The 21260-nt window shown below is 42.0% G+C and overlaps 1 long non-coding RNA gene across 1 annotated transcript; it reads left to right on the top strand.

Annotated features, from left to right (window-relative positions):
* Positions 1-11583: 11583 nt before the first annotated feature.
* LOC145860919 (uncharacterized) lies at positions 11584-20056 on the top strand. Its single transcript, XR_014380698.1, has 3 exons — positions 11584-11725; positions 13517-15454; positions 19376-20056. It is a non-coding gene; the product is annotated as an uncharacterized LOC145860919 (long non-coding RNA).
* Positions 20057-21260: the final 1204 nt, after the last annotated feature.

The raw sequence follows: 21260 nt of genomic DNA on the forward strand, positions 1-21260 counted from the left end.
GTTGACATTATGGGAGCTGTTTCCTAGTACTTTAACTGATGCATTAAGGGAACAGGTGTACAGTTCTACTGTTTCTACAGTCTGCTCAGTTTCTACAGTACTTGAGCCCAACCATTGATTCTTGTCACTCAGGTAAGCCTTTATGATGATATATGAAGAGAAACACATGGATATGCTTTAAAATGCACTGAATCTTTATCCCAGCAAGATTGTAATCAAACAGATTTTTTTATTGTTAAAACTGAGGAAATTGTATTTTGTATTACCAGGAGCATTATGCAGCATTATGCTTCCATTCTGTGTTTTGTATTATACGATAAGACACACATTGGTACTATATTAAGTTAAGGATCGACTGGGACTGATACATGGATAACTGTATGCAGTCTGTCTTGTGTGAATGCTTGTTGAACATGATGAATGACTACAAAATAAAGCTGATATGAAAATAGAAGGAAGACATGCAACCAAATGCAAAGTCACAGTGCTACTCATCTACTTCATAAACTTTTCCAAAAGTTGTATCAGCCTGTACCTATTGTCACATCTTGTTAATGTTGTCGTGGTACCACAAACTCAGGTCTGAAATAGGAATGTTTGGGCTATCTTTTGTTTAAAATGTATCTAAAAGTCTGCATTGTTTTGTTGTGAACACAGTTATTTTTTTTTAAATGTGTTTGATATAATCCCATGTCAATAAATGTTTGAAGAAAAACCCCTTTCTAAATGTTCTTGTGTATCTTATCATGCAACAAACTTGGTTTTACAGAAATTACACTGAGGGGGGTGCAACTCAATATTAGGAATACGTTCCTAGTGTTTAGTATATTTAGGCAATATGGTCCGAGGGGGTGTGGTGGGTTGTTCTTAGGCTAGATGCATTGAATATCTCCGCTTGCTCAGATGTGGGGTCTCTAACTTGACAGAGAGGTCTTTCAACCAATCGTGTATGTCACACCCACAAGTCTACACCAATCAAAGCTCAAATGGCCGGCTATCTTCTCAACTCAAAGAGGGGTGTGCGGGGAAAAAAGGCGCAGTGTGCTTTCGATAATTGGTTAGGTAACGATACGGTAAACTCCTTGTTGTATCAACCAAAATGCTATTTAGAAGTACTTCTCTTGGCCATTAACTTATTTTGGTTACATCAGAGGGCAACTGTACATTGACAGCAAATAAATAACTATTTTTCTACATAGAGGCTAACGAACGCTAAACAAACATGGCTACTAAAGCTAGCTGGCTAGCAAGCTAACAAAAAGCTACAGTTCGCTGAATTTGCGCAAAAAAAGAGGCGGGCCTGTTCCATGTTGCACGTGATTGGGTTTATGCTGGCTCCTCATAAAGGTCCCGAACAGTCATTCTGATTCCCATGTAAAATAGCACTTTGAGGTACAAACAGCAGCCATAAAAAAGTTACGGATAGAAATGCTCAATTTAAGTACATTTTTTCCTCATGGCTAACTACCTTAATTTAGGGTTAGGCCTAAGGTTAGCAGTGTAGTTAAGGTTAGGTTTAAAATCACGTTTGAATAGAATTTGTAGAAATAGGAAGGGTTTATGACTTTGTGGCTGTGGTAACTCGTCATGACCCTGAGTGGGCGGGGAGCTTATGTTCTTGTGCATGCCTTGACTGACAGCTCTTTGAAACGCCTATGTCAAGAAACTTGGATGCAGTGTTGCAGTAAAATCAATTTCAAGATAATCTGGTAATGCACAAAGCAACTCAAACCACATTTTAAATTGCATTTTATTATACATCTCCCATTTGGCATCTCGTGATATGGTTCACAGCAGCAATGATGTCACAACTCCCGCAGTATAGCTATATTAACCACGCCCCTCTGCAAACATGCCTTCTCTGTTGTTTTTATTTATTTATTTATTTATTTCACCTTTATTTAACCAGGTAGGCAAGTTGAGAACAAGTTCTCATTTACAATTGCGACCTGGCCAAGATAAAGCAAAGCAGTTCGACAATATACAACAACACAGAGTTACACATGGAGTAAAACAAATATACAGTCAATAATACAGTAGAAAAATAAGTATGTACAATGTGAGCAAATGAGGTGAGCTAAGGGAGGTAAAGGCAAAAAAAAAAGTCCATGGTGGCAAAGTAAATACAATATAGCAAGTAAAACACTGGAATGGTAGATTTGTAGTAGAAGAAAGTGCAAAGTAGAAATAGAGATAATGGGGTGCAAAGGAGCAAAATAAAATAAATAAATACAGTAGGGGAAGAGGTAGTTGTTTGGGCTAAATTATAGATGGGCTATGTACAGGTGCAGTGATCTGTGAGCTGCTCTGACAGCTTAAAGCTAGTGAGGGAGATAAGTGTTTCCAGTTTCAGAGATTTTTGTAGTTCGTTCCAGTCATTGGCAGCAGAGAACTGGAAAGAGAGACGGTCAAAGGAGGAATTGGCTTTGGGGGTGACCAGAGAGATATACCTGCTGGAGCGCGTGCTACAGGTGGGTGCTGCTATGGTGACCAGTGAGTGGAGATAAGGGGGGACTTTACCTAGCAGGGTCTTGTAGATGACCTAGAGCCAGTGGGTTTGGCGACGATTATGAAGCGAAGGCCAGCCAACGAGAGCGTACAGGTCGCAGTGGTGGGTAGTATATGGGGCTTTGGTGACAAAACGGATGGCACTGTGATAGACTGCATCCAGTTTGTTGAGTAGTGTATTGGAGGCTATTTTGTAAATGACATCACCAAAGTCGAGGATCGGTAGGATGGTCAGTTTTACGAGGGTATGTTTGGCAGCATGAGTGAAGGATGCTTTGTTGCGAAATAGGAAGCCAATTCTTGATTTAACTTTGGATTGGAGATGTTTGATGTGAGTCTGGAAGGAGAGTTTACAGTCTAACCAGACACCTAGGTATTTGTAGTTGTCCACATATTCTAAGTCAGAACCGTCCAGAGTAGTGATGCAGGACAGGCGGGCAGGTAGCGATCAGTTGAAGAGCATGCATTTAGTTTTACTTGTATTTAGGAGCAGTTGGAGGCCACGGAAGGAGAGTTGTATGGCATTGAAGCTCGTCTGGAGGGTTGTTAACACAGTGTCCAAAGAAGGGCCAGAAGTATACAGAATGGTGTCGTCTGCGTAGAGGTGGATCAGAGACTCACCAGCAGAAAGAGCGACATCATTGATGTATACAGAGAAAAGAGTTGGCCTAAGAATTGAACCCTGTGGCTCCCCCATAGAGACTGCCAGAGGTCTGGACAACAGGCCCTCCGATTTGACACACTGAACTCTATCAGAGAAGTAGTTGGTGAACCAGGCGATGCAATCATTAGAGAAACCAAGGCTATTGAGTCTGCCGATGAGGATGTGGTGATTGACAGAGTCGAAAGCTTTGGCCAGGTCAATGAATACGGCTGCACAGTATTGTTTCTTATCGATGGCGGTTACGATATCGTTTAGGACCTTGAGCGTGGCTGAGGTGCACCCATGATGGTTACAAGGCGGTACTTATTTAAATTGGGTAATATTATTATGTTACCGTTGGTGTATTAAAATGAGTGTTAGGGTGAGTTACCCTATCCTCTTAATAAACCCGCCTCCTGAATCCAAGACTTTGACATGGGGAGGGGACCAGTAAGTTTATGATTGTAACTTTATCAGTGTACAGGGTTCGCACAAATTGCTTGAGGTGCTTAAAGTACTTGGATTTGGCACTCTGAAATTCAAGTAATAGAATACCTTAAATCAGACATTTTCTCAAGTTGAATTAAAATGAGAGAATAGAAAATGATAAAATGTGTTAATCAGAAAAATATTAGAAGTGTATTGTTTTTACGAATACATTTCCAGGCAGACTACAGAGTTTTCTTTTCTCACGTGTTTTTCGCTCATTCTACCCACACTGCCACATACACCGAACCCAAACCCAAACCGTCTGTGCACACACCGCTCGCATCGCGTGCTCTGCAAAATAAATGTAGAAATCTATGTTATTCAATTATTGCACCCACACTGCTTGTGCGCGTCAACGAGCGTCTCCGTTGCCAAGGGCTAAAATAGAAGTCATTCCTATTTCTGATGCAGATCGCACTGCAAGTCCTGCCTCTCCCATCTCCTCATTGGTTTATAGAAGCAGGTACTCATGTGCCATCTCCTCATTGGTTATACCCACATGGGTGATTGAAAGATGAACTGTGTTGCCAGTCGTTGTGGTAATACTATGAAAGTTTAGATGCTAATCACCATATAAGTTCAAAGATGAAAAAGCCTGGAAGGAGGAGAGATGACCAGAAACGATTCGGTCGACCGTTTTATGTGTGGATTAATTGTCGGAGTAGAGGACCGTGTGCATTTCAGGTAAAATAACAACTCAATGTTTATATCCCAGGATAAATTAGCTAGCAACAGCAAGCTAACTAAATAGGACAAATTAGCTAGCAAGTGCAAGCTAACTAGCTAGATTGCCAAATGTGTTATGCTTTTCGACCTTTCCCCAAATGAATATCATTGGTTCAGAGTTTGTTTTGTATTTTAACCTGCGTGTTGTGATCGTGTAGGACAAAATAAATGTATGCACGATGGCGGTGTGGGTTCAGTGTTAGCCAGGCAGGTACAGAACTGACTGATTAGGCGCCTTCCAAACATAACATTGTTAGCTAAAATTCAGGGCAAATGTAGATTCAAACCTGTGTAGCTCAGTTGGTACAGCATGGCGCTTGCAATGCCAGGGTTGTGGGTTCGATTTCCACGGGGGACCAGTACTAAAATGTATGCACTCACTACTGTAAGTCACTCTGGATAAGAGCGTCTTCTAAATGACTAAAATCTAAATTTGTGAAATGGCGTTTACTCGCCTTTTTTATTTTAATTATCGTTTACCCACATATTATTGCCTTCCCAGTGTTGATCAACGCTCAGAAGGCTTCTTGATCTGAGTTCTAATCCCGCCTACCTATGCGAGTAGACCACGACATAGGCCGGGAGGTGAAACAAACTACTTCAATCCAGACTTTTAGTGTCAAATGGCAGAGAGACGCTGCTGACAGTGGGATTTTTTTTCACATCCCTCAACTCCTGCCGTGACAACAGACATCCCCCAAACAAACCCCCCCTGAATCTTGGAGAACGAGTGTACAACTGGTAAATAGTCGCTGATATTTCAGTCAGATGTCTAGCTAGCTAGGTAGCTCAAGGGCTGTATCACATCCGGCCGTGATGGGGAGACCCATAGAGCGGCGCGCAATTGGCCCAGCGTCGTCCGGGTTTGGTTGGGGTAGGCCGTCACTGTAAATAAGAATTTGTTCTTAACTGACTTGCATAGTTAAATAAAAAGAGCTCTGACTGTTAGCTAGCTATACCTAGCTGGCAAGAAGGATGAAGTTAGAAGCCAATGTTGAACGGAGCTTGACCTCAGCAGGAGCAGTTGACTGAAATTAACCCAGCTATAATCAAATGATGGGCTACAGTAAGTTCTCATAACATAATACCTTTTCTTTAATGTGATTAGTGAGACCGACAGTGGTGAGTCAGGCTGGAAAGGAGATACAGAGAGAGGAAGCATTGAAGCAAGCAGGGAGAGAGGTTAGTGGTACAGTGGTTCCCAAACTTGGAGTCTGGGACCCATGTGGGGTCCCCTAGAATCTTTAATCTTATCGCACAATAGCTTGTTTCTTTTCAACATTTTAGAGTCAACTAAGGGCCTTTTACATTGTCAGAATTCACTTTCATGCCATGTGTTGGGCAGCCTGTGGGACCTAACATTTAGTGAAATATAAAGACAATTTAATATTATCATGTACACTGAACAAAAATATAAATGCAACCATTTCAAAAATTTGACATAGTTACAGTTCATATAAGGAAACATCATCAGTACTGACTTCACTCATGTCTGTAGTGAAACACGTATTATTGAGTAGAACTTGTAAGGTAGTGATGAGAAAAAAATTATAATTCATGAGGTTGTGACGATATACTGCCATCTGGTGGCGACTAGAAACACATGTATAATATTACAAATGAATGGTCCTCAAATAAATATTAGTGCTTGAAGTAGCTACAATAGCTACAGTATGTTTTATCCTGAACATACCTGTGTTGGGCAAACTAGATAGTTATTATACCTGTCTTGCTAGTTAGCAATTAACATTTTTATTGTCAATAAGTTTGCAATGAAAGGCCGTGTCTCTTGCCAACATTACTTTCCTGAATAACTTAACTATTAGCCGCATGTACAAAGGTCAGATCTGAAACCATGTCCATGTGGCATATTGTCTAGACAGCTGTCATGAGTAGTGCCCTGTGCTTTTCTTGACTGAATTTATTTACTTCTGGTCATTCTGTCCTCCAGCCCACTGTCACTGGTTATGCTGATCCACCTATTTTAGTATTTATCTTTTGACTGCTGAAGTTGAGTAAGGCTTGAAGTTGAGTAAGGCTTGAATTCCAGATGAAGTTAATGTCAGACATAGGTCAGGTTTGCCTAAACATCAGATTGTTACCCCATGGATCTTCTGTCTGAACGAAGGCAGGCTAAAAAAGACGCAAGAGTCTACAAGCCAGAATGGCGAATACAATTATATGTACTCTTATTTTACTGGTTGTCTGTGCTGTTTAGCCTTTTGGCAGTAGGAGGTGGAGATGGGGTATCCACAGGAATACTTTTTGCGGGGTCGGTAGGTTCTGTCACTTGTATTTTCCTGAGGCATTACATGTGATGCACAATATCGTAACAATAGCTGAATGTAACCGAACTTAGTCGACCAAAGCACATTTCATTGCAATCAGCTGGAAGTGTATTGCCAGCTGATTGCATGGGACAATGTTCGGTTAGGTTCGGCCATATTGTGTAAGTGTTTGTCGCGTGCGAAAAACTGATATACAGACCCACATACTGAAGATCTGGGTGATAACGCTTCCCTGTCGATATTTTGCCTTAGATTACCTCCGACACGGGGACAAATTCAGCGGGCAACGGGTAAAGTAATTTGATATGTTTGTTCAACATTCTGACTTAATGGGTCTGTTCGGGAATTCTGAGCCTACATGTTAGAGACGAGTAAGCATTTCACTCTCGGATTCTAAGGGGGCTTTCACACATGGTTTGGTGAGGTTTTTCCAAACTCTTGTGTAGGCTTGGGCACTATCCATATTTTCATAGTGTCATACCATCATTCTCTCATCCCGGAATTTACGGTATTATTGGGCATAGCACACAAGGGGGCGCTAAAAACGCAAGAAAAGTCCATTGGGCCTCTTACCAGAATGGTAACCAAATTTAATGCAAACTAATAGCAAAATCAGATGCTGTTAGCGAAATGCTATAGAGCGAAAACGAACATAAACTAATTGCAAAGACGGGCAAATCCAGCTCTTAAAGTTATACAAGCATAGCTAGTAGCTACCGAATGACATTTGCATACGAAAGTGAACAAGAGAAATTTGGCAAATGAACAATATTGTGATGCATGTTTTACTGAAGGAAGAGCAGCATGTTTACACGGATAAGAACGGAGGACAAAAAATAAGGTAGCTGTACACAAAGCATCCAGAGCTCTTTGACTTATGGCAGAAAGCCATGATAAGATACACTATATCGGCGAGTCTCTGTTGTGCCGGCGCACATTAGGTGATGAAGTTACCCTTTTATGCAATTCACTACTAAATGTTTGCCATCAGCTACATTACATGGCTAAAAGTATGTGGACATCTGCTCGTCAAGCATCTCATTCCAAAATCATGGGAATTAATATGGAGTTGGTGCTATAACAGCCTCCACTCTTCTGGGAAGGATTTCCCCTAGATGTTGGAACATTGCTGCAGGGACTTGCTTCCATTCAGCCACAAGAACATTAGTGAGGTTGGGCACTGATGTTGGGTGATTAGGCCTGGCTCGCAGTCTGCATTCCAATTAATCCCAAAGGTGTTCAATGGGGCTGAGGTCAGGGCTCTGTGCAGGCCAGTTAAGTTCTTCCCCACTGATCTCTTAAAAAAAAAGACAAAAAAAAAAGAAATCTGCATGGACCTTGCTTTGTGCATGAGGGCATTGTCATTTTGAAACAGGATAGGGCCTTCCCTGAACTGTTTCCACAAATTTGGAAGCACAGAATTGTCTAGAATGTCATCGTATGCTGTAGCGTTAAGATTCCCCTTGACTGGAACTAAGGGGCATAGCCCGAACCATGAAAAACAGCCTCAGACCATTATTCCTGTGATTTATCACTCCAGAGAACACGTTTCCACTGCTCCAGAGTTCAATGGCGGCAAGCTTTTACACCACTTCAGCCGACGCTTGGTATTGTGCATGGTGATCTTAGGCTTGTAAGCGGCTGCTCGGTCATGGAAACCCATTTCATGAAGCTCCCGACGAACAGTTCTTGGGCTGACATTGCTTCCAGAGGCAGTTTGGAACTCTGTAGTGAGTGTTGTCAGCCGAGGACAGATTTTTACAGGCTTAAGCACTTGACGGTCCTGTTCTGTGAGCTTGTGTGGCCTACCACTTCGCGGCTGGGTCGTTGTTGCTCTGAGACGTTTCCACTTCACAATAACAGCACCTACATTCAATCGGGGCAGCTCTAGCAGTGCATAAATCTGACGAAGTGACTTGTTGGAAAGGTGGCATCCTATGACGGTGCCACGTTTGAGTCACTGTGCTCTTCAGTACAGGCCATTCTACTGCCAATGTTTGTCTATGGAGATTGCATTTTATAAACCTGTCGCAACGGATGTGGCTGAAATAGCCAAAATCACTGACTCTTTTTATTTATAAAAAAAAAAAAAAAAGTAAATGTTTTTAGTATTTTTTTTAAATATTTTTATTTAATTATTTTTCAATTTATTTTATATATATTTTTTTATTTTTAAAGTGTGTCCATATTTTTGGCCATGTAGTGTATCCGATGGCAAACATTTAGTAGTGAATTGCATACAAGGGTAACTTCATCACCTCGTGCGCCGCACAGCAGAGACTCACCGATAGATATAGAACGCTATGGACTCACCAGCTCGCTTTCTCCCGTTGTGCTGTTTGTTTACAAACACACATGACTGGCTCAACTGTTCTGGGGAACTACGGTAAGCTTCGTCATGTGACCGGTGCAATGAACGCAATCTGCTTTATCTCCTAACGTGTTGACCGAAGTTATTAACTTAAAGTAGCTACAAATATTCACATTTTATTTAAAATCTTCAAATAGTCAAACTGTGTGAAAATGCCTTAAAAGAGCCTAAGGTCAGGTCCGTGAACAACACACACAAATCAACTTTACATGTCCCATGTTTACTGTACTGTGGTAGTAGCAAGATGCGCTCTAGTGCCCCCTGTATTCTCTGCTTGCCATCACATATTGCCCGAGTCTCAGCCGAGTAACCTACTGACGCTTAACTGTATCGTTGCTGCTTCATCACTTGGTGCTCACCTAAAGTATGTATTTCCCTTCCGGAACCACTAATGAACAGGATAAGGATCCACGTGTTGCCGTCAAGCTGGGGCCGTTTGGCCCAGACTGCCTGTACCCAAGAGCCCAAGGCCTGTTCCTTCACCCAGCGGCCTTGCTCCCAGCCCCGCCTGGAGGGAGTTCTGCATCAAACACGTCCTGGAGGACAAGAACGCCCCCTACAGACAGTGTAGTTATGTGTCTAACAAGAATGGCAAGCGCTGCCCGAATGCAGCCCCTAAGGTTGAAAATAAAGAATGGTGAGTGAAGCAACTTGGATATAAATGTCTTCTATCCAGCTCTCAAAACAACTACATGTTGTATGTAGGCTTAAATTGGGGAAATCCCTTGAATTCCCTGTATTAGGTCAGTTAGGATCACCACTTTATTTTAAGAATGTGAAATGTCAGAATAATAGTAGAGAGAATGATTTATTTCAGCTCTTATTTCTTTCATCACAATCCCAGTGGGTCAGAAGTTTACATACACTCAATTAGTATTTGGTAGCATTGCCTTTAAATTGTTTAACTTGGGTCAAACATTTTGAGTAGCCTTCCACAAGCTTCCCACAATAAGTTGGGTGGCCCATTCCTCCTGACAGAGCTGGTGTAACTGAGTCAGGTTTGTAGGCCTCCTTGCTCGCACACGCTTTTTCAGTTCTGCCCACAAAGTTTTTTATAAGATTGAGGTCAGGGCTTTGTGATGGCCACTCCAATACCTTGACTTTGTTGTCCTTAAGCCATTTTGCCACAACTTTGGAAGTATACTTGGGGTCATTGTCCATTTGGAAGACCCATTTGCGACCAAGCTTAAACTTCCTGACTGATGTCTTGAGATGTTGCTTCAATATATCCACATTATTTTTCTTCATGATGCCATCTATTTTGTGAAGTGCACCAGTCCCTCCTGCAGCAAAGCACTCCCACAACATGATGCTGCCACCCCCGTGCGTCATGGTTGGGATGGTGTTCTTCGGCTTGCAAGTCTCCCCCTTTTTCCTCCAAACATAACGATGGTCATTATGGCCAAACAGTTCTATTTTTGTTTCATCCCAGAGGACATTTCTCCAAAAAGTATGATCTTTGTCCCCATGTGCAGTTGCAAACCGTAGTCTGGCTTTTTTATGGCGGTTTTGGAGCAGTGGCTTCTTCCTTGCTGAGTGGCTTTTCAGGTTATGTCGATATAGGACTCGTTTTACTGTGGATATAGATACTTTTGTACCTGTCTCCTCCACAAGGTCCTTTGCTGTTGTTCTGGGATTGATTTGCACCTTTCGCACCAAAATACGTTCATCTCTAGGAAACAGAACGCGTCTCTTTCCTGAGTGGTAAGACGGCTGCGTGGTCCCATGGTGTTTATACTTGTGTACTATTGTTTGTACAAATGAACGTGGTACCTTCAGACGTTTGGAAATTGCTCCCAAGGATGAACCAGACTTGTGGAGGTCTACAACAGTTTTTCTGAGGACTTGGCTGATTTCTTTAGATTTTCCCATGATGTCAAGCAAAGAGGCACTGAGTTTGAAGGTAGGCCTTGAAATGCATCCACAGGTACACCTCCAATTGACTCAAATGATGTCAATTAGCAGAAGCTTCTAAAGTTATTTTATTTTATTGTAAAAAAAAAAGTGTTTATTTATAAAGTATTTTCTTTACTGCATTGTTGGTTAAGGGCTTGTAAGTAAGCACTTCACTGTAAGGTCTACATGTGTATTCAGCGCATGTGACATAACGTTTGATTTGATGTCTTGTTTTGAGGTGTTTCGACTGATTTCACGTCTATGCTAATATGGCTAAAATTCGCTAGCTAGCTTACCAACAACTAACAATGTATTTGAGAGACAAGTGCTCATTGTGCAAATGTATATATGTTTTCAATAAACATTTGGAGACTAAATATAGTTTGTTGTTAACAATCTAAGCCAACCCTGTCTGTTTTGCCCCAATGTTCCGCACGCATCGGTTTTGTTGCTAAATAACCAACCCGTCTATAGCACCGTAAAACCACTCTGCTTGAGCTTCCATGTACAATACAATGCCAGTAGAGGGCACAGTGTGATATTTTTCTGCAGACTGCACAGATAGTTTGCCAGATTTCGTGATTAACTTGTTAGCAAATGCATGTGAAACTTCTGTTCAAGATGTATTTTGTGTTAAACTTGAAGCTGAAGTTTTTGTTTGAGGATTTTAACCTTTTTTGCCCTGTTATTGTGTGTTCTCTCTACAGGCCCATACAGTGAGATCCAGCCAGAGGTGTATCTTCTACGTGGAGGGGACCCGCTGCTCTAACCATTTTATCCCAATGACACGACACTGCATCTCTCGTATCCATCATAGTATGATCTATGATCCATCATGTGTTGATTTTAAAATGTGCACGAATACAATAACTTACATGGACTTATGTAAGTTATTAATGCTCTTTGTGGCAAAACCTACAACATAAGCTTGGATGTTGCCATGTTGACCAGCCAGCCTCGCTACTTCTTGGACATTTCCGCCCTTCAATTTCTTACATGTGATTGAACTGAAGAAGATGCATGCACCTGCATTTTCACACTCCCTCTTATTGCTAACACGGCCTTAATAAAGTCTGGCAGCTTGTTGTAGCTGTGCAGATCCAAACCAGGGCAACATTAACCTCTTCCCATGGTCTGTTGGTTTTTCCCCATTCTAGCAAAGGGGATAGTCAATTCAGTTGGAAGAAACAAACGCCTCCTTTTCTCCTTAACAAATCATTATAATATCATTATTTCAAGCAGATGCATACATCCAACACTGTTTTTAAATGTGACCTGCTTACAGTACATTCAGAAAGTATTCAGACCGCTTGACTTTTTCCACATTTTGTTACGTTATAGCCTTATTCTAAAATGTATTAAATAGTTTTCTTCCCCTCAATCGATCGGGTTCAAGTCCGGGCTCTGGCTGGGCCACTCAAGGACATTCAGAGACTTGTCCCGAAGCCACTCCTGCATTGTCTTGGCTGTGTGCTTAGGATTGTTGTCCTGTTGGAAGGTGAACCTTCACCCCAGTCTGAGGTCCGTAGCACTCTGGAGTAGGTTTTCATCAAGGATCTTTCTGTACTTTGCTCCATTCATCTTTCCCTCGATCCTGACTAGTCTCAGTCCCTGCTGCTGTAAAATACCTTGGTGGTTCCAAACTCCTTCCAATTAAGAATGATTGAGGCCATGGTGTTCTTGGGGACCTTCAATGCTGCAGACATTTTTTTGGTACCCTTCCCTAGATCTGTGCCTCGACACAATCCTGTCTCGGAGCTCTACGGACAATTTCTTCGACCTCATGGATCATGGCTAGGATGTTATATAGACAGGTGTGTGCCTTTCCAAATCATGTCCAATTAATTGAATTTACCACAGGTGGACTCCAATCAAGTTGTAGAAACATCTCAAGGATGATCAATGGAAACAGGATGAACCTGAGTTAATTTTCGAGACTCATCGCAAAGGGTCTGAACACTTATGTAAATAAGGTATTTCTGTATTGTATTTTTTTTATAAATCCACTTTAGAATAAAGCTGTAACGTAACAAAATGTGGGGAAAAGTCAAGGGGTCTGAATACTTTCTGAATGCACTGTATAGTCACCAAGAGTAAGCTGAACATAATGACTGTAGCAAGTAATTCAGCCGTTGATTTAGCATGTTTTTCCAAGAATCAATAAACCCTGATTTAATTCAAAGTAAAGCTATTGTAAATGAGGTACAGAGTATCGTTGTACAAAACCAATCAAGCTTGTAAATAATTTGCACCTTCCAGCTTTTCATACAAGTACCCTAATACTGTTATTGTAGTGAGCTTGTGTGAAGTAACGCTGATAATCGCTGCAGAAGTCTAATTCATAGTGTAATTATATTAAGTTTATTGGTATGTGGTAATTGTAGTAACCCTGATAATCTCTGTTATATGGGTTACTAACTGGTAGATGTTTGTTTCTGTTTAACTTCTTATTGCATTTCCATAGATGCATATGGCATTAAAGTCCTATAGACCTAATATCCTAGATCTAATAGTCACGGTCTGTTGGTGTGGTCCACAAAGATTCAATCTAATACTTTATTTAATTAAGTGGTTATCCTTGACCATAAGACAAAGACATCTACAAGGACAGTAACCAGGTGCTGTTTAACATGTGTCCGGGGCTAAAGGATGTTCCGTGTGATCGGCCAGTCTGAGGAGCCTCGCTGCCCCCTGCATCTCTCCCTGCCGCCCCCCATGTACCATCCTGAACAGGAGACAGCCCTGGCCCCAGAGCAGCTAGATGCAGTACTACCCAGAGACATGTACCTGAGTGCTGCAGCGTTACAGCCCACGGAGAGCCTGCCGCTAAAGTTCAGCGACCTACGTAAAGTCTGACTCCCACCAAGGTTCCTGCTCTTATGATATATCCATAATATAATGGTTAACCCATGGCTAATATACCCATATTTTTTTTTATTTTTTTTTTATTTTTTACAGATTTTTCACCCCAAAGATACATTTACCCCAAAGATACACTCCCTAATCAGTGCCCTAATCTAGTCTGGCAGCTTGTAGCTGTTCAGATCCAAACCGGGCCAACATTAACCTTTTCCCCCATATTAACAAAGGGGATAGTCAATTCAGTTGGAAGGAATAAACGCCTCTATTCCTCAAATGTTCACCCCCAAAATGTCTAAAATGTTGCATGTTGTTTTGACTCCCATGTTTTAAGTGTTATACACTGGTGGGGAATGCGCATGAGTGCAACTGCACTGAAAATGCAAACCTCTGCTCAAAGCTGCTTCCTGCCTTTGCAACACAGCTGTCTAACGTGCTGACCACACTGCCAGCGTTGCATCCCCGAGCGTTGAATAACATGTATGTGTACATTTTATTTTACAATTTCATCCAAACTGCTCGCCTGCATCAATTAGCATCTGCGTAGCCAGGCACTAATATATTACTTGGTTCTATTTTTTTTTTATATTTGTGCGCTGCAAGTCCGGCCTCTCCCATCTCCTCATTGGGTTTTAGGAGCATATACCCGCGTCGGGGATTGAAAGATGAACTGAGGTCCACACTCAAGTCCAGTTGGTGGTGGTAATGCAACTTTAAAGTTGGTTGCCAACTGCTATATAAAGTCCACAGAAGAAGACTGAAGGAGGAGAGATTACTAGAAACTAACTAGGTTTCCCCTTTTATCTGTCGATTTCATTGTCAGAGTAGAGAACACATGCTTTTTTTGTGACTCAAAAGGGGTCAAAATTCTACGGAGAACAAATGTATGCACTCACTACTGTAAGTCGCTCTGGATAAGAGCGTCTGCTAAATGACTAAAATAACAACCCAATGTTTATATTAGCTAGCTAAATGTGCATGACCTGTCCTCAAATTAATCTAGTTGGTTCAGAGTTCGTTTTGATATTTCAACCTGCGTGTCCTGATTGCGTCTGGTGTGGATGGACAAAGTCAACATGCGCGTGATGGCGCATACCCAGTCTAGTCGGCATGTAAGAATGTGTTAATAAATTAACCATGACCGTCTCCAGGATTTGCACATGATTTCTCGCTTGATTTCCTGGGATGCCAGACAAAACCCAATAAAGTTCTGGCTTTTTTTAAAGGCATGAATACAAACTTAAATGATGGGTCTTTGATACCAAAATAGCTTCGAAAATACTTTGATACTAAAATAACACTTTGCTACCACACCTCCTAGAACAGCATTAAACAAAGCTTACAGTTTGGTTATACATGCTCACAAAAATCTGCCTTTTACTTCACCTGTAGTCTATTTAGCTGTATTAATCTACTTTGTTGAAGAATAATAACTTCTTGCAGCATATGTCCTTCCTCCCATCTGTTAATTTCCTGTAGGACACCCCACTACATCCAGGTCCTATGTCCATTCTGACGTGTCACACAGCCTTGGCCCTGGAGGACCAGGCTATCAGGGCCATTGCTGAGGCCCCAAAGGACTTCCTGACCGGGGCTGAGCTGGAAGCCTTGGGACACGACGACTCGGCTGACATGGAGCTCTGTGAGAGAGATATGGAGTTTATAGAGGACCAGGTGAGATGTTATGTTTAATTCTTGATAATGATTGTAGTAGCCTTGTGAACCAGCCAGACCTGTCTATAGCTCACTCTTGTTAAACAGAATAGGGAGCACAGTAATCAGACTGGTTCTACGTGGGTAGTGGACCAGAGCCCTATATAGGTGTTTGTCTTCCATTTTATTATGGTACTCTGCACCAACCCCCTTTAGCTGCAGCACTGTCAAAGCTGTTACATTATACATTGACATTTTAGTCATTTAGCAGACGCTCTTATCCAGAGCAACTTACAGGAGCAATTAGGGTTGGGTTAAATTCGGAAGACACATTTCAGTTGAATGCATTCAGTTGTACAACTGACTAGGTATCCCCCTTTCCCAAGTAGGGTTAAGTGCCTTGCTGAAGGGCACATCAACAGAATTTCACCTAGTTGGCTCGGTGATACGAACCAGGGAGCCTTTGGTTACTGGCCCAACACTCTTAACCGCTAGGCTACCAGCACAACAATAATTGTACATTGTAAAAGTAACAGTACTCCATAGAACAGTACATTGCTCTTAGTCAAATACTGTACAGTGCATTCAGAAAGTTTTCAGACACTTTGACTTTTTCCACAGCCTTATTCTAAAATTGATTAAATAGTTTTTTTCCCCCCTCAATCTACACACTACCTGATAATGACAAAAGCAAAAACAGATTTTTCATTTTTTCCCCCTAATGTATAAAATAAATGGAAATATCACATTGACATAAGTAGACATTTTTATTTTATTTTACCTTTATTTAACTAGGCAAGTCAGTTAAGAACAAATTCTTATTTGCAATGACGGCCTAGGAACAGTGGGTTAACTGCCTTGTTCAGGGACAGAACGACAGATTTGTACCTTGTCAGCTCGGGGATTCGAACTTGCCCAAGTGGTTAGTGGTTAGCCCAACGCTCTAACCACTAGGCTACCCTGCCGCCCCATAAGTATTCATACCCTTTACTCAGTACTTTGTTGAAGCATCTTTGGCAGCGATTACAGCCTCGAGTCTTGGGTATGTGGCTACAAGCTTGAGACACCTGTATTTGGGGAGATTCTCCTCTGCAGAATCTCAAGCTCTGTTAGGTTGGATGGGGAGTGACGCTGTACTGCTATTTTCAGGTCTCTCCAGAGATGTTCGATCGGGTTTAAGTCCGAGCTCTGGCTGGGCCACTCAAGGACATTCAGAGACTTATCCTGAACCCACTCCTGCATTGTTCTGGCTGTGTGCTTAGGGTTGTTGTCCTGTTGGAAGGTGAACCTTCGCCCCAGTCTGAGGTCCTGAGTCTCCCAGTCCCTGCCTCTGATAAAAAATCTCCACAGCATGATGCTGCCACCACCTTGCTTCACTGTAGGGATGTTGCCAGGTTTCCTCCAGACGTGACGCTTTGCATTCAGGGCAAGAGTTCAATCTTGGTTTCATCAGATAAGAGAATCTTGTTTCTCTGGTCTGATATGGCAGTTGTTGAAGAAAATATTTCAACACCATAGGAACAGACTATGGAAATCTTTCTCATGGTATGAGAGTCCTTTTGGTGCCATTTGGCAAACTCCAAGCGGGCTGTCGTGTCTTTTACTGAGGAGTGGCATCCATCTGGCCACTCTACCATAAAGGCCTGATTGGTGGAGTGCTGCATAGATGGTTGTCCTTCTGGAAGGGTCTCCCATCTCCACAGGAGAACCCTGGAGCTCTGTCAGTGACCATCAGGTTCTTGGTCACCTCCCTAACTAAGGCCCTTCTCCCCTGATTGCTCAGTTTGGCCAGGCAGCCAGCTCTAGAAGAGTCTTTGGAACCACACACTTCTTCCATTTAACAATAGAGGCCAGTGTGTTCTTGGACCTTCAATGCTGCAGAAATGTTTTGGTACCCTTCCCCAGATCTGTGCCTCGACACAATCCTGTCTCGGAGCTCTACGGACAATTCCTTCGACCTAATGGCTTGGTTTTTGCTCTGACATGCACTGTCAACTGTGGGACCTTAGACATGTGTGTGCCTTTCCAAATCATGTCCAATCAATTGAATTTACCACAGGTGGACTCCCATCAAGTTGTAGAAACATCAAGGATGATCAATGGAAACAGGATGTATCTAAGCTCAATATCGAGTCTCAAATATTCTGAATACTTATGTAAACAAGGTACACCACCTGTCAAGTTTTAGATCACCTACTCATTCAAGGGTTTTTCTTTATTTTTACTATTTTCTACATTGTTGAATAATTTAAGACATCAAAACTATGAAATAATGCATATAAAATCAAAAGTGTTAAACAAAATCAAAATACATTTTAAATTTCAGTTTCTTCAAATAGTCGCCCTTTGCCTTGATGACAGCTTTGCACACACTTGGCATTCTCTCAACCAGCTTCACCTGGAATGCTTTTCCAACAGTCTTGAAGGAGTTCCCACATATGTGGAGCACTTGTTGGCTGCTTTTCCTTCACTCTGCGCTCCGACTCATCCCAAACCATCTCAATTGGGTTGAGGTCGGGGGGGATTGTGGAGGCCAGGTCACCTGATGCAGCACTCCATCACTCTACTTCTTGGTCAAATAGCCCTTACACAGCCTGGAGGTGTGTTGGGTCATTGTCCTGTTGGAAAAACAAATGATAGTCCAACTAAGCCCAAACCAGATGGGATGGCGTATCGCTGCAGAATGCTGTGGTAGCCATGCTGGTTAAGTGTGCCTTGAATAATAAATCACAGACAGTGTCACCAGCAAACCACCCCCACACCATAACACCACCTCCTCCATGCTTTACGGTGGGAAATAAAAGTGCGGCGATCATCCGTTCACCCACACCGCGTCTCACAAAGACACGGCTGTTGGAACCAAAAATCTCCAATTTGGACTCATCAGAATAAAGGACAAATTGAAACAAATGTCCATTGCTCGTGTTTCTTGGCCCAAGCAAGTCTCTTCTAATTGGTGTACTTTAGTAGTGGTTTCTATGCAGCCACTCGACCATGAAGGCCTGACTCAGTCTCCTCTGAACAATTGATGTTGAGATGTCTGTTACTTGAACTCTGAAGCATTTATTTGGGCTGCAATTTCTGAGGCTGGTAAGTGTCTAATGAACTATCCTCTGCAGCAGAGGTAACTCTGGGTCTTCCATTCCTGTGGCGGTCCAGTTTCATCATAGCGCTTGATGGTTTTTGCAACGGCACTTGAACTTTCAAAAAGTTCTTCATTTTCCGCATTGACTGACTTTCATGTCTTAAAGTAATGATGGACTGTCGTTTCTCTTTGCTTATTTGAGCTGCTGTTGCCATAATATGGACTTGGACTTTTACCAAATAGGGCAGTCTTCTGTATATCCCTCTTACCTTGTCACAACACAACTGATTGGCTCAAATGCATTAAGAAGGAAATAAATTCTACAAATGAACTTTTAACAAGGCACACCTGTTAATTTAAAAACATTCCAGGTGACTACCTCATTAAGCTGGTTGAGAGAATGCTAAGAGTGTTACAGCTTTGCAAAGGCATAGGGTGGCTGTTTGAAGAATCTCAAATATAAAGTATGTTTTGATTTAACACATTTTGTTTTTGGTTACTACAGGATTCCATGTTTAGACGTCTTCACTGTTATTCTACAATGTAGAAAATAGTCAAAATAAAGAAACTCTTGAATGAGTAGGTGTTCTAAAACTTTTGACTGGTAGGGTATCTGTTTTTAATTTTGAATACATTCGCACACATTTCTGAACTTTTATTTTATTTATTTGTGGTATTGATGAGGATTTTTTTTTTTTTTTTTAATCAATTTTCGAATAAGGCTAACAAAATTTGGAAAAGGGGAAGGGGTCTGAATACTTTCCAAATGCACTGTATGTTGAAGAAAATATTTCAACACCATAGGAACAGACTATGGAAGTCTTTGTCTGAACTGCATTTCTTCTTGTTCTCTCCAGATTGTCATGGAGGTGAAGGGGAACCTACAGAAAACTCAACAGAACTGGACCATGTTGCTGCAGACACCTGCAGATGAGAAGATATTTACCTCAACCTATGTTCTAATGGGTTGAAAAGACCCATTAAATCCCACCCATATAAAAAAAAAAAGACATGTTGAATTCCAGCATCATTGCCTGACCTCACTAATGCTGTTATTTTATCTTTATTTAACTAGGCAAGTCAGTTAACAACAAATTCTTATTTTCAAGACGGCCTACGAACAGTGGTTTAACTGCCTTGTTCGGGGGCAGAAGGACAGACTTTTACCTTGTCAGCTCGGGGATTCGATCTTGCAACCTTTCGGTTACTAGTCCAATGCTCTAACCACTAGGCTACCTGCTGCCTCTTGTTGCTGAATGGATCAAGTCCCCACAGCAATGTTCCAACATCTAGTGGAAAGCCTTCACAGAGGAGTGGAGGCTGTTATAGCAGCAAAGGGAGGGGACCAACTCCACATTAATGCCCATGATTTTGGAATGAGATGTTCGACGAGCACGTGTCCACCTTGTACCTCTGCACATTGATCTGGTACTGGTACTCCCTGTATATAGCTCCACATTGATCTGGTACTGGTACTCCCTGTATATAGCTCCACATTGATCTGGTACTGGTACTCCCTGTATATAGCTCCACATTGATCTGGTACTGGTACTCCCTGTATATAGCTCCACATTGATCTGGTACTGGTACTCCCTGTATATAGCTCCACATTGATCTGGTACTGGTACTCCCTGTATATAGCTCCACATTGATCTGGTACTCCCTGTATATAGCTCCACATTGATCTGGTACTGGTACTCCCTGTATATACCTCCACATTGATCTGGTACTGGTACTCCCTGTATATACCTCCACATTGATCTGGTACTGGTACTCCCTGTATATAGCTCCACATTGATCTGGTACTGGTACTACCTGTATATAGCTCCACATTGATCTGGTACTCCCTGTATATAGCTCCACATTGATCTGGTACTCCCTGTATATAGCTCCACATTGATCTGGTACTCCCTGTATATAGCTCCACATTGATCTGGTACTCCCTGTATATAGCTCCACATTGATCTGGTACTGGTACTCCCTGTATATAGCTCCACATTGATCTGGTAATGGTACTCCATGTATATAGCTCCACATTGATCTGGCACTGGTACTCCCTGTATATAGCTCCACATTGATCTGGTACTGGTACTCCCTGTATATAGCTCCACATTGATCTGGTACTGGTACTCCCTGTATATAGCTCCACATTGATCTGGCACTGGTACTCCCTGTATATAGCTCCACATTGATCTGGTACTGGTACTCCCTGTATATAGCTCCACATTGATCTGGTACTGGTACTCCCTGTATATAGCTCCACATTGACGGTGCTGGTACTCCCTGTATATAGCTCCACATTGATCTGGACTGGTACTCCCTGTATATAGCTCCACATTGATCTGGTACTGGTACTCCCTGTATATAGCTCCACATTGATCTGGTACTGGTACTCCCTGTATATAGCTCCACATTGATCTGGTACTGGTACTCCCTGTATATAGCTCCACATTGATCTGGTACTGGTACTCCCTGTATATAGCTCCACATTGATCTGGTACTCCCTGTATATAGCTCCACATTGATCTGGCACTGGTACTCCCTGTATATAGCTCCACATTGATCTGGTACTGGTACTCCCTGTATATAGCTCCACATTGATCTGGTGCTGGTACTCCCTGTATATAGCTCCACATTGATCTGGTACTGGTACTCCCTGTATATAGCTCCACATTGATCTGGTACTGGTACTCCCTGTATATAGCTCCACATTGATCTGGTACTCCCTGTATATAGCTCCAC

Source organism: Salmo salar, chromosome 15, assembly GCF_965601325.2.
Source record: "Salmo salar chromosome 15, fSalSal1, whole genome shotgun sequence".
NCBI lineage: Eukaryota > Metazoa > Chordata > Actinopteri > Salmoniformes > Salmonidae > Salmo > Salmo salar.